Source organism: Dipteris shenzhenensis, chromosome 8 (genome assembly GCF_047967505.1).
Source record: "Dipteris shenzhenensis isolate YYH24624 ecotype China chromosome 8, Dip_SZ_1.0, whole genome shotgun sequence".
NCBI classification, from domain to species: Eukaryota; Viridiplantae; Streptophyta; class Polypodiopsida; order Gleicheniales; family Dipteridaceae; genus Dipteris; species Dipteris shenzhenensis.
This window is the reverse complement of record NC_141603.1, coordinates 22,404,763-22,418,001: the sequence shown is the minus strand read 5'-3', so window position 1 is coordinate 22,418,001 and position 13,239 is coordinate 22,404,763. Positions and strand designations below refer to the sequence as shown.

Sequence of the window (13,239 nt, the reverse complement as noted above, 5' to 3'; positions counted from 1 at the left end):
TAGTGGATTATCAAACACCTTTGATCAATGTATACTTTCAGCTCGCAAGGAGTTACTACAATCACCTTCCCACCCATATGAGATGTGAAAGGATTTGTTTCCAATCTACAAGCATTCGACTCACAAAAGGGCATCCCTTAATTTGACCATTAATATGCTCAAATAGGAAGTCCCATTGGATCGGTCTCCAATGGCCAAAGACATCAGAGGTAAGATGGGAAAGCAAGTGTCTCATCATGGCAGCCCATTGTAGATGTTGCCTACGAGTGATGTTCCAACCCAATGGATAACCCAGATGATGCACTAGCTGCACTGGTGTGTGAATTTCCCATGGCCATAGCAAATGATGGCAATCTTTGTTGTGCAAAGCAAGAAGCTTAAATTTCTGAAAATGTACATGTACGACAGCAGCCAAGGCAAATACACTCGGCGCATTCATAATGCATAATAAGTCCCTCTCTGCATTTTGTAGGGTGAAAAAGGAGTCATCTACATAAGCCTGGGCAATGAAAGTCTTGCCGGCATGAATCTGGAAGCCATGCCATTCTCCAGAGGCCACAAGGTGATCCATGTACATGAGCATTGGATGAGTGGCAATTGCATAAAGCAATGCACTAAGAGGGCAGCCTTGACGCACCAAAGAAGACAAGACCCATTCATCCGTAATGTCACTACCAATGATGCCTAAAGCCTTACTATCACTATACAGCCAATAAATAATGTTTTGCATTTTTTGACCAAATCCCAAAGATTGCATAGTTTACGAGATGAAGTCCCATTGTACCATATCAAAGTCTTTAGTAATACCCACCTGTAAAAGAATGACATCTTGCCCCATGTATTTGGCATACTCTATGTCGACATATGCATTGGCAATATTGTCTATAATGTGTCGACGGGGGATAAGCTCATATGGAGCAGGATGTAGCCCTGAATGCAAAGAACCCTTGATGTGGTTGACGACCATCTTGACAACAAACTTGTATATAACAGGCATGAGAGTAATAGGTCTCCAGTCTCCAAAAGTCTCACATAAAGGCTTTTTAGGAAATAGTTTGACTCGCCCTTTTTTCTAACAATCTAGCATCTGTCGTGTTTCCCACACATGGTTGATCATAGATAAAAGCACTTTAGAGATGACATCCCAATATTCCAAAAAGAATTCAACCATCAAGCCATCCCAACCCGGGGATTTCCATTTACTACAAGATCTAATACAATCTTTGAGTTTGGTATCCTTGAAAGGGGCTTCAAAGTGAGAAGCTTGGAGAGGAGATATAACATGTTGTAGCAATGTATGTATAGCAATCCCAACATTTTTCCAGATAGGACCCATATTTCCAAGCTGGTTGGCAAAGTTGCAAACAAATTCCCGAGCTAAATGCACCCTAGATGAGGTTCAGTTGCCATCCATGGTTTTGACTCCAAAAATATATTCACATTATCGCTTATAATGCAAGCCTTTAAAGAAATCCTTCGACAAGCAACCTTTATCAGTGAAAGCCCTTTGGCTGGCTCTTGTTTCTTACTTCTGAAGCTTTCTATGATCATTGCATGGTAAGAAGTAACGAGCCTAACAAAAAGAGAAAGCTTCATAGGAAGACAAATCCCAGAGCTGACTAAGTTCAGAGAGATTCTCACATGTAGATTGGGCATTGGCAACTTTGTCCCGAAGGGTCTCAGATAGCTTTTCGTCATACTGCCTACTAAGATCCTGTATACGAGTAGCAAACGCCAACCCAAATCAATACGACTGTGTGCCCAAAGCGAAGCCATAGCAGCCCATACCATGTTGGCAAATGTCTCATGCTGTAAATAGCTGTTATTTAATTATAAGTATTCATTTGTTTGACAATCTGTCAAAAGGCAAATCATAAAAGGAAAGCTGCAACCAAAATGGAGCATGATCAGATGAAGAAAAGCATAATCTACCCATAATCTGCAGGTGAGGGTAGCATATTGAATTGCATTGAGCATATACCAATGATCTAGCTTGGCTTGAAAGGCAAACTGCGCATTATGCTGAAAAGTATAACCAGGAGCAGCCTAAGTTTCTTTACAAAGATCAACCATGCCACGCAGAGAAAGTAATTGAGACCATTGCAAGCGCTCTGAGGCCAACGTATGTATGCGATCAGATGTATTGTCTCTTGGTTGCAGGGCATTATTGAAATCTGCACAAAGAAAGGCATTTTGTCTCCATGGATATTGTTACAAATCCTGCCAAGGGGAAGCCCTCCCATGCAGAGACTGTGGAGCATATGCTGAAGCGAACTCATAAATTCCTCCTTGTAAGAGGCACTGTAACACTGTCCAGTGACCAAAATGGTCGTTAAGGGCCAGAACAGGCTGAAGAGTATGTTTGACAAGCACCACCACTCCAAATTGGTGGCTACAGCATGAAATATATCATAGCCTGCGAAATGGTCCATCTGGCCCGCATAACCATGCTGGTTATGTCCTTGTAAAGCAACCATATCAGGGTGAAAGGTATTGATGTTTCCATTTGTGCAAATCACATAACCCATGTACATTTGTAAGGCAAGCACTTTATTTATTACTCCATATGTATAAATGTATGTTAGAAAATGAAATCCCACTAGAGGGTATCCCGCAGTGGAAGACTGATAGATTTGTTAGAATTATTATTATAATTCAGCAGTGACCAATGTAATGTAATAAGTAGGTTAGGGGCACTTTTCCCTCATTAGAGGTTTTTCCCCCTAACCACAGTTAGTTCACTAACTACGGTTAGTGAAGGATAAGGTTTTGTCACTTAGACAAAACCCATCCCACTTCTTGTATTAGACACTTCTTCTATTGCAAGCACTACGTTCAGCTCTCTTGCATCTTGCTCTCACTTTCTCGTTTCTAACATTTGGTATCAGAGCATTTGCTTCTCTCCCCGGACTTCTGCCATTGTCCGTGTGTGAGAGTGCTCTTAGATCCTCAGCTCCTGCTTTCTGGACTAGCTCCCACAAGCTTCAGCTCAAGCGTGAGAAGCTACCTACCTGCGAATCATTCCATACAGCCATCGTTGGCTGTTCCGTACAGCTCGTTGGCTGTTCCGTACAGCTCTCGTACCAACAACTTCCGTACTAGTGCAATCGTTCGTACACCCAGCGGCGCTTCAGTCGTACTGTTTGCCGCCGTACATAACGTACAGGTCCTGAGCCACTCATCCGTACAACAGGCGCCACATTCCTTCCGTACAGCAGGAATTACCCGTCCATACACGTACGCTCAAGCAGCCATACAACGTCCGTATGCTGTACGGATTTCGAACCTGCCATCAGTACAACACCAACGCTGACTGTCCGTACAGTCCTGCGTCAGCCAGCCGTATGTCCGTACACCACCACCAGCCTGTGCCCCCGTACAACAGCAGCAGCAACCGTACACCCGTACAGCAAGAGCCGTACATCCGTACAACAGCAGCCCGTACAATTGTACGGACTGTCAGTAGTGTCGTTGCTGTCCTTACAGGATACATCTGTTTTTGTTGATTCCTACAGTTGTGTTCTAGCAGTTTTTGTTTCGGAGCAGATTTTCTTTGTCAGGCATTTGTGCAGTGAGCCATTGTTTGGCTGTGGATTCAAGCAGGTGCATTTTGGGATTGAGGGTGTGCTCAATTGCGCACATAGGCCGTAGAATTTGGTTCTTTTTGCAGATAAATTGCAAATTGGGGCTTTCAATCAATTTGCCCCTTTTTGAGTTGCAATTTCTTGCAAAAATTTGGGGCTTTTTGCTTTACACAGCAATTTCTTGCATTTTTGGGGATTTCAGGCAATTTGCCCTCTTTTTGAGAGCATTTGCAGGACAAATTGAAGTGCATTTTGAGCCTTTGATAGGCTGTGACAATATTTGTCACTGAGGGCAGATTTTCTTTGGCAGCTTTTATTTGTGCATCTTACATCCCAGGAAGGGATTTTACTTGTTCAGTTTGCTGTATTTCTGAGTTTATCTGGCAAAAATGGCACAGAACAACTCAAATGAGGTGTTCGGGGTTCTCACACAAGAGGAGAAGTTGGATGGCACCAACTACTCCTTGTGGAGTTTCATGGTTCGCAATATCTTAGTTGGCAGAAATCTTTGGTATTATGTCAATGGAGATGAAGAAAGACCAGATACAACACCTATACCTGCCACTCCTACAGCTGGAGGCAGGGGTAGAGGTACAAATACAGCACAGGTAATTGGAGCAGCCGCTCCAGGAGCTCCCACAGTAGAGCAGAAAAGATGGGACTCTAGAGATGCACAAGCTCTTTCAGTAATTTCTCTTTCTGTCAAGAGGTTCATTATACCTCATATTCGGTCATGCAAGACATCTATGGCAGCTTGGGTAATACTGGAGAGTATGTTTGCAGCAAGAAACGATGCCAGAGTTTCCTTTCTGAAGCGAGAACTTTCCCATACACATATGGAGGAGGGAGATTCCATGAATTCTCACCTCACGAAGCTTCAGGATCTCAGGGAACAATTGCTGAACATTGATGAAGTCATTCCGGATTCAGAGATGATCTCCACCACTCTGAACTCTCTTCCTGAGTCCTATCTCGGTTTCCACACCTCGCTGAATTTGTCATTGAGGGGGGGCAGCAATCCTCTCTCCTTTCACGAGTTGGTAGGACTTCTGTTGCAGGAGGAACAAACACGCAAAAATATGGCAACCCGGGCTGGCGAGCATGCTATGCTCTCTAAGTTCAAGCCCAAGGGTAAAGGGCAGCATAAGCCACATGCCCATCAGCCCACACATCAGCATAAAGCTGATTTTGAACAGCCTTCTTATAAGGCACAGGGTGATACAAACAAGCAGAAAAAGAAGGGCATCTGTTATTATTGCAAGAAGCCAGGTCATTATATTGGAGATTGCAAGAAGCGCATAGCCAAAGAAAAGAAAAGGGATTCCGGTATGGCTGTATCAGATGCATCAAGTCCACATTGCCATGATGGAGGAGATGTTGCAGCCAACTTGGTTGAAAGAGCACTATGCCTTTTGGACTTGCACTTCAGATTTTTTAGTGGGTAGTTCAGATACTACAGCCACTAATGATGATGACCCATATGCTTTTTTGACTTGTAGTTACGATCCTTCAAAGGATGAATGCTCTTTCAGTGTTGATGAAACACTACATACTTGGTATTTTGATAGTGGTGCTTCAAAGCACATCACTTCCAAGAAAAATCTCTTTGTAACTTTGCATTCTTCACCCACCAAGAAGAAGGTAACTAATGCAAATAATTCTTCTCATTCAGTGTGTGGAATGGGAGACATTATTCTCACATCCACTGATGGCACAGATTTCAGAATATCAGATGTACTCTATGTGCCAGGTATAAATAAGAATTTGCTTTCAGTGTCCTCACTCAATAGAGGAGGATTTCAGGTTGTTTTTTATGATGACAAGTGTGCAGCCAGAGACAAAGAAAATGAAAATGCTTTGAGGTTGTCTGACACTTTGTATCGGGGTCTTTTTCAACTTGATTTATATGAAAAAAGATCCCATCTTGCATTATCAGTTAGCACTCCCATTGCTGCGATGCACAATGTGGAGTTATGGCATGCCAGGTATGGGCACATGAGCTATGGCAGCTTAATGACACTTCAGAGGCTTGATATAGTTGATGCATTACCTCCTTTGGAGTCGCCTCCTCCTCATGCATGTGAAGGTTGCATTCTTGGCAAAATGCATAGGCTTTCCTTCAAGAAGGATGGTGCAGTGAAAGCTACAAGAAAATTGCAGCTTATTCACAGTGATGTCTGCGGTCCCATGAGGACACCTGCTTTTGGGGGTTATCTCTATTTTGTTACATTCATAGATGACTTTATCAACTACACTTGGGTTTATGGTCTCAAGGCAAAATCAGAAGTGTTTATGCATTTCAAACACTTTGTGGCTATGGTTGAAAATGAGACAGGACTCAAGGTGCAGACACTTCGCACAGATCAAGGGGGGGAGTACATGTCTCATGAATTTGAGACATTTCTGAAAGAAAAATGTATTATGCATCAGCTTACAGTGAGGCTTACACCTCAACAGAATGGCAAAGCTGAGCGGAAGAATCGCACCACCATGGAAATGGATAGATGCATGCTCACAAGTAAGAAGTTGCCTCACAGGTTTTGGCTGGAAGGCCTCATGTGTGCCAACTATATTTGAAATCGGACTCCTACAAAGGCTTTGAAGACAATCACTCCCTATGAGGCATGGCATGGGAGAAAGCCTTCAGTGGACCACTTCAGAGTTTTTGGTTGTGTTGCATATGCCCACGTGCCTGTGGAGTTCAGACACAAGTTGTCAAATAAGGCACTAAAATGCATTTTTGTGGGATATAGTTCACAAAGCAAAGGCTATCATCTCTACAATCCTGCTACACGCAAGATTTTTGTCAGTAGAGATGTCATATTCTCTGAAAATTCTGCACATACAAATGCTGAATTTCAGATTCCGGCCTCTTCAGATGATGTGTTTGAGGGGATGCTTCCTATAGCATTTGGTTCCCCCGCTGAAAATCAGAATTTACAGCAACCCCCGCCAGCTCCACAAGTATAGATTCAGCCCCCAGCTGAATAGGTACAACCTCAGGGTGTGGATGAAGTTGTCAGGTAAGAAATTCAAGAGATACACGCAGCCAAAACAGTCCTGCATTGGTTGCTTCAGACTCTCAGGGAGAGTAGGCTTGAAGCTCCATTGCCTGGCAGAACTCGTAGTGCAATAAGGCACATGGAGGGAGCTCATTCAATTGAATCAGCTTATGCAGGTACTCTTCTTGATGAGGAGGAGCTTGAAACATTTGAAGAAGCAAAAGATAATGTGCATTGGATGAATGCCATGCACGATGAGTTGCAGTCCATTCATAAAAATCAGACTTGGGATGTTGTGGATTTGCCACCAGGTAAGAATGCCATAGGTACACGGTGGGTTTTCAAAGTCAAAAGAAAGCCAGATGGGTCCATTGATCGGTACAAGGCAAGGCTGGTTGCAAAAGGATATGCTCAGAAAAAGGACATAGATTATGAGGAGACTTTTGCTCCTACATCCAGGATGACAACCATCAGGTCAGTTATAGCCATGGCTGCAAATTCTGAATGGAATGTTCATCAGTTGGACATTAAAACAGCTTTCCTTAATGGAGACTTGTTGGAAGAGGTTTATGTCAAACAACCTCCGGGCTTTGAAATTTCAGGAAATGCACTTCAGGTATGCAAGCTGAATAAAGCTTTGTATGGGCTGAAACAAGCCCCACGTGCATGGTATGCCAGAATTGATGCCTTTCTGACCAGCAAGGAGCTGCACAATAGTCCAACTGAGAGCACCCTCTACATCAAGAAGGATGGGGGGGATATTCTGGTCATCATTCTTTATGTAGATGACATGCTGCTCACCGGATCAAATGAGGAAGTAATTGCAAATTTCAAGGCCCAATTGAAAGCTACATTTGATATGTCAGACTTGGGCTTGTTACATTTCTTTTTGGGGATCCAGTTTATTCAAGAGAAACGTGGCATTGTTATGTCTCAGTCCAAGTATGTTCAAAAGCTCTTGGACAGATTCAACATGCATGATTGCAAGCCTATGTCCACTCCCATGGAGCCGGGGCTGAAGCTTACAATGCATGATGCGGGTGAATCAATTGATGTCACACTCTATAGTCAGGCTGTTGGATGCCTCATTTATCTCTGCAATACACGACCTAATATTCAGTTTTCAGTTTCTCAGGTGAGCAGGTATATGCACAGCCCAAAGATTATGCATTGGCAAGCTGTAAAACGCATCTTCCGTTACTTGCAAGGTACAAAGTCTTTTGGCTTGATGTTTCCCAGGGGGGGTGACTTGCAGATGCATGCTTACAGTGACTCAGATTGGGCTGGAGACTATGATACTAGGCAGTCCACTAGTGGGAATTGTTTCTTTCTAGGACATGCTTGCATTTCTTGGTTGAGCAAGAAACAATCTACAGTGGCTACCTCCTCATGTGAAGTGGCAGCTTTCACAACGACTGTTGAATGTGTTTGGCTGCGTCGTTTATTTGCTGATCTTCATCTTTCATTGGAGGGTCCTTCTCCGATTCTCACTGATAGTCAAAGTGCTATAGCAGTGGCAAAGAATCCTGTGTTTCATGCTCGCACGAAGCACATTGAGGTTCACTATCACTATGTCAGAGAGAAGTTGCATGCAGGAGAGATCAGTATGATCTATGTGTCAACACATGACAATGTTGCAGACATCTTCACCAACCCACTTCCACGTGAAAAGTTTGAGGCATTTCGTAGTGCCCTAAACTTATATCCTTTTGGTGATTGATCATTTCCTTGTACATGACATTGGCACTGCAGGGGGGTGTTAGAATTACTATTATAATTCAGCAGTGACCAATGTAATGTAATAAGTAGGTTAGGGGCACTTTTCCCTCATTTAGAGGTTTTTCCCCCTAACCACAATTAGTTCACTAACTACGGTTAGTGAAGGATAAGGTTTTGTCACTTAGACAAAACCCATCCCACTTCTTGTATTAGACACTTCTTCTATTGCAAGCACTACGTTCAGCTCTCTTGCATCTTGCTCTCACTCTCTCGTTTCTAACAAGATTAGCCCAGGAATTACACGCGGGAGTGTTTCACTATGGAATCAAGCTTCATCAAGTGTGTGTACTTCTCAACCATTCATCTATGTGCAGACTAGCAAATAGACTGTGCTCAAAGACGATATAGAAGCAACTCTTATATATTTCCATCCGTCCACAAATTGGACAAGATACAAGACCAAAAGGTTCTCCTACTATATCCCTGGCACCGCTAGACTCTCCATCTAAAGGATCCCTTCGACCTTGCTGTCTGGAAACTCAGCCTAGGTGGGCAGCTCCTTGAGCTAAGTCTACAGCCATCTATAGGTCACCTTCACCTCCTGTGTATAGGCCCAAGGATGTTCGTCCTGCTGCTCCTTCCTGCTCTTGGATTGCTGCTCGAAGTGATAAATAATAAGGTTCCAAAGCCTCCCTTTTATAAGGGCTGATTGACCCACCTTACTGGCCGACCTTTACAGGCCCTGTAGCCAACTTACACAGGCCCTCCAACTGACCCAAACAGCCCCCTAAACTGCTGCCTATAAAGGCCCCAGACTTCCAGCCTTTTGGCTGGTCCTGGCCATGTGGCAGGCTGCCACTGGCCCAGGCAGGCCTGCCCATATCCAGCCTTCTTTCACCAACCCCAAACCTGCCCATAGGGTCTAGTTTGTTGTACCTGCTCCAATTTCTGTCCAGCCCTGTTCCAAGTCTTCCAACCAGTCCAAACTGAGGTTTCCCTGCACATGCTTGTCCTCTGCATCCATGGACAGCCCTATGGCACTGCTGCACCATTTCTGCCCACCATGGGGGACCTGATCTGCCAGGTACCTCCTCTCTCTCTCTACTGCCGATATGGCAGCCCATGTGCTGCCCATGTGGCAGCCCCATGCGTAAACCTATCCTTTGGTCCACCCCCCCCGATGCACTCCTCATATGGAGGCTCACAAGTTGGGAGGTGACCAGTCCTATTCCAACACCCCCTCTCACCGACCCACATTGGCCGGATCCCAATCCATCGATGAAGATGCTCCAGTAGCTCCATGTCATAGCCTACTAGAACAGTCTGGTGTCATCATAGTCTTTCTCTAGCTTTTCAACCAGTGGCTCTTGCTCCGCAAGGGTCCAGTTCCGCTTTCGCACACCAGTCTAGTACATAGGTCCATCTTTGGCAGCACTTGATGGCACCACCACCTTCAGGCACGAACCCGGCTATGAACTCGAGCTCTCCCGATACCAGCATCCTCCAACCGTCCCCCTCATGATGGGTGAACAGCCTAAAGTCCTCCAACCACCAAGCTCTCAGAGTCTGCTTCAACCCCTCCTCCGTCTCGCTAGGTCTACAACCGAACAACATACCCGAGGCATCATATCCCAAGCACAAATCCAGATTACTAGACCGTTAAGCTCCAACTGTGGTTATGTATTGTTGTCCCCCTCTAAGTCATAGCCACCATCTGACCCTGAGTCTTCAAATCCTGCCGAAGAATCCCCCTCTGCTTTAGTAACACCAACCAAGCACCTAGATGACTCCAAGCACTCGCCATTGTCCATCACCTTCACAAAGAAGCCTTACTCCTCTTCTAACCAATTCTCAATGTCTGACATTCTCACACTCACACCGGGGTCCACCTTTCTACACATAGTGACCACCAAGAAAAGTTCTCCTACTGCCACCTGAGCTGACTCCTCTGACTCTAAGCTGGCACCCTTCTTCTTCAGATCATCCTTCTTCCTTTTGCAATCTTTCACAAAATGTCCGGGCTCATCACAGTAGGAGCACTTCTTCTCTTTCTTTCTCTTCTTCTTCTTGTCTTCATCTGAAAGTCCGCTCCACCGTCAGATTTTGGCTTGCCTTTGCCAAGCCTACCCTTTCCCTTTCCTTTCCTCCTGTCCTTAGCTATCAGGGCCTTGTCATCCTTATTGTACCATCGTAGTTATTTTCCTGAGCTTCTTGCTGCAGCAGTAACGGAACCAACCTCAAAAGTCACCAGCGCCGCCCTATGCCTTGGAGTCATCGTAGTCACAAAACTAATATAGCTCTAGGGGAGCATTCCCAGCAACAGCCTTGCCATCCTGGTCGAGCTCATCCTTTGACCAATTGCCGCCAGTTGAACCCACACCACTTTCATCTTGGTGATGTGTTCCTGTACCAATTCCCCTTCATCCATCCTCATGCCGTACAGCTCTGTCTCGAGGTCCAAGATTCTCATCTCATTGTCGAGCTTTTATGTCGTCTAGGCCTCGAGAGAAGTGTTTGCCATCTGAAGGTGCGGCAGCACCATATCCCCCGTCGTACCCACAATGATAGCCAAGGCTTCCGCATCCTGGACATGCCATGCTCTCACTATTAGTTGAGGCAGTTTATTGCTCTTAATTTTGGACCCAAAAGTATAGGCAACATCCTTACTTTGAATAGGAGGAGGCATCACATCAAGAGGCATTTTGTAAAGAACCAATGGACATTGAGAAGCCATATGCTCAAATTTTCTACATTCAAAGCAAGCTCCTACGAAAAGACCCCATTGCAATTTATAAAAGGCACTACACATGTCCAAATTGTTTACAATGATAGAGTAGGAATCTGGAGTGCTGACATCAGTGTCCCATAATATGAAAAACCTATTAGAATTGTCATTCTATCTAGGAGGGCAAACCGCTTTGCCTAATGAAGCTGCAATCTTCAGCAAAAGTTTTTCCAAACATTGGAGAAAGTCCACAACCTCTAACCATACTGGACAGCGATGCCTAATGAGAGAGGCATCATCTCTAGTGGGAGACCAAGGTAAGACATGCACCATCTGCTGCCCATAAAAAGCGGAGAATGCTCCCGTACTGTTTATTTGTCTTGCTCATCAATCATGCTAACTTCTGAAAAACCTCTAGCTGCGCAATGAACCTTTTACACAAAACAGCCCCCCGCATCCTTGTGAACCAGGTGCCCACATCAGCAACTACCTACAGGCATTTGACCTAGAAAGAAAATTATGACAGCATTTTTGTCATATTCCCTAACAAGATCAATTATCTCATCAACATCCGCCATTATGCCCAGTATAGGGGCAGGATCTTTCCAGTCCTTCCTGATGCCTTCGAAACCTTCATGCATAACTTCGTATACCAGCTGTGCCTCATGAGAGGCATGAACTGGGTCATCCTGAGCCGAATCATGCTTTTGGTTCTCACTTTGTGAGAGCCTTGTCCTAACAAAAGTCTTATCTACTTGATAACCTACCATTACTGTAAAGGTATTGATAGTGGCACAAAGAGAGGCGAAAACTTGCAAACCCAATGAAGGTTTTGAGATGTAGAAAAAAGCAAATAGAGAGGGGTCATATACACATATAGGAAATGAAGTATGGATAGCAATAGGATTAGAATAAAAGCAAGGCGAAATTATCCCCACACAAAGACAGTTTATAAACAGAGACTAGATGAGAGCAAGGATCGTCGACTATCTGCCAGCAATGGAAAACCCGAGCAAAAACAAACTCTAAGGAAGCAAGAGACTGACACACAGGCGGAACAAATTAGCCACACCCACCAAGGAACACACACCAAGACAACACACACACACACAGAAACTGCAGCAAAAGAGGACGAAAGGATACATTGAGGGCGAGGGGAGCCAGAAGCGCCCTAAGAAGGGACCATGACTGCATGAGACTCTGCTCAAGGGCTACGCTCAGTGGATGGATGCTCCATGCAAGGGACAGCCAGGGCCAGGCGCAACAAAAACATAGACTCCAAAGATGGCAGAAGGGGTCACACAAGGGACGGACAGGGCCAGGCACAGCAAGAACGTGGACTCCAAAGATGGATAAAATAAGGTCACCGCAAAGCGAGAGGATCCTGAGCAGAGGCAGACCAGAATCCAGCCACCCGTGGGAGCAGCGCAGGTGCTTGTAGAAACCCTATGAGGCCTGGAGGATGGGGGGAGCCATAGCTGAGCAGCACTACACAAGGACACCCATTGAGAAGTTATTCCATAGATCGCCATTCACGTTGACAAGACCACCTGTCGAGTATTGTTTGAACTTCAAAGAAGCCAAATTTAGCATGGCCTGTCTGATTGGCCAGAAGACGTGCAGACTACAGAGATATTGCTTGCAGGCTCACTTGCAGCACATCAGTTCAAGCCAGTAGTGGCATATGCAAGAGCATTCTGGAGGGTAGACCTCAAGAGGGTTCAAGAGGCTACAGTCGACCCTCTCATGCATGATCTGTAGGAAGAGATGCACCCACGTAGTCATCCCCCAAAATCCTCATAATCATTACCAATCCAATCAGAGACGCAAAGCATCGTGAAAGCTAAAGATCAGAAGAAAACAGCACCAAAATTGGACCAGACTCCAAATAAATTAATGGGAATAAGGTTTCTGTCATGCAGAGTGACAAAACTGGCAAACTCATCCAATTGGACAGAACTATGGAATCCCGTTAAAAATCAATGGTAATATTATTGCCAAATACAGCTTCACTAAGTCTCGTATACCTGGGAATATACATTTGAGTTTGTAAGACAACCAGGTGTGGCATGGTGATTTTGTTCATGACCATATAGTGATATTACAGATTTCAAGGGCTGCCTTCACATGCCACATTACATGATAAGCATTTACAACTATATTAATAAAAACTCAAAACCTAATGATGCGGTAGACAAGCCACCAACTC

The 13,239-nt window shown here is 44.7% G+C and overlaps 1 protein-coding gene across 1 annotated transcript in view; it reads right to left on the bottom strand.

Annotated features, from left to right (window-relative positions):
- The window catches only part of LOC147899287 (WD-40 repeat family protein / notchless protein), a 139,646-nt gene that overhangs the window by 39,952 nt on the left and 86,455 nt on the right, over nt 1–13,239 (bottom strand). The gene's annotated exons all lie outside the window — the stretch shown is intronic.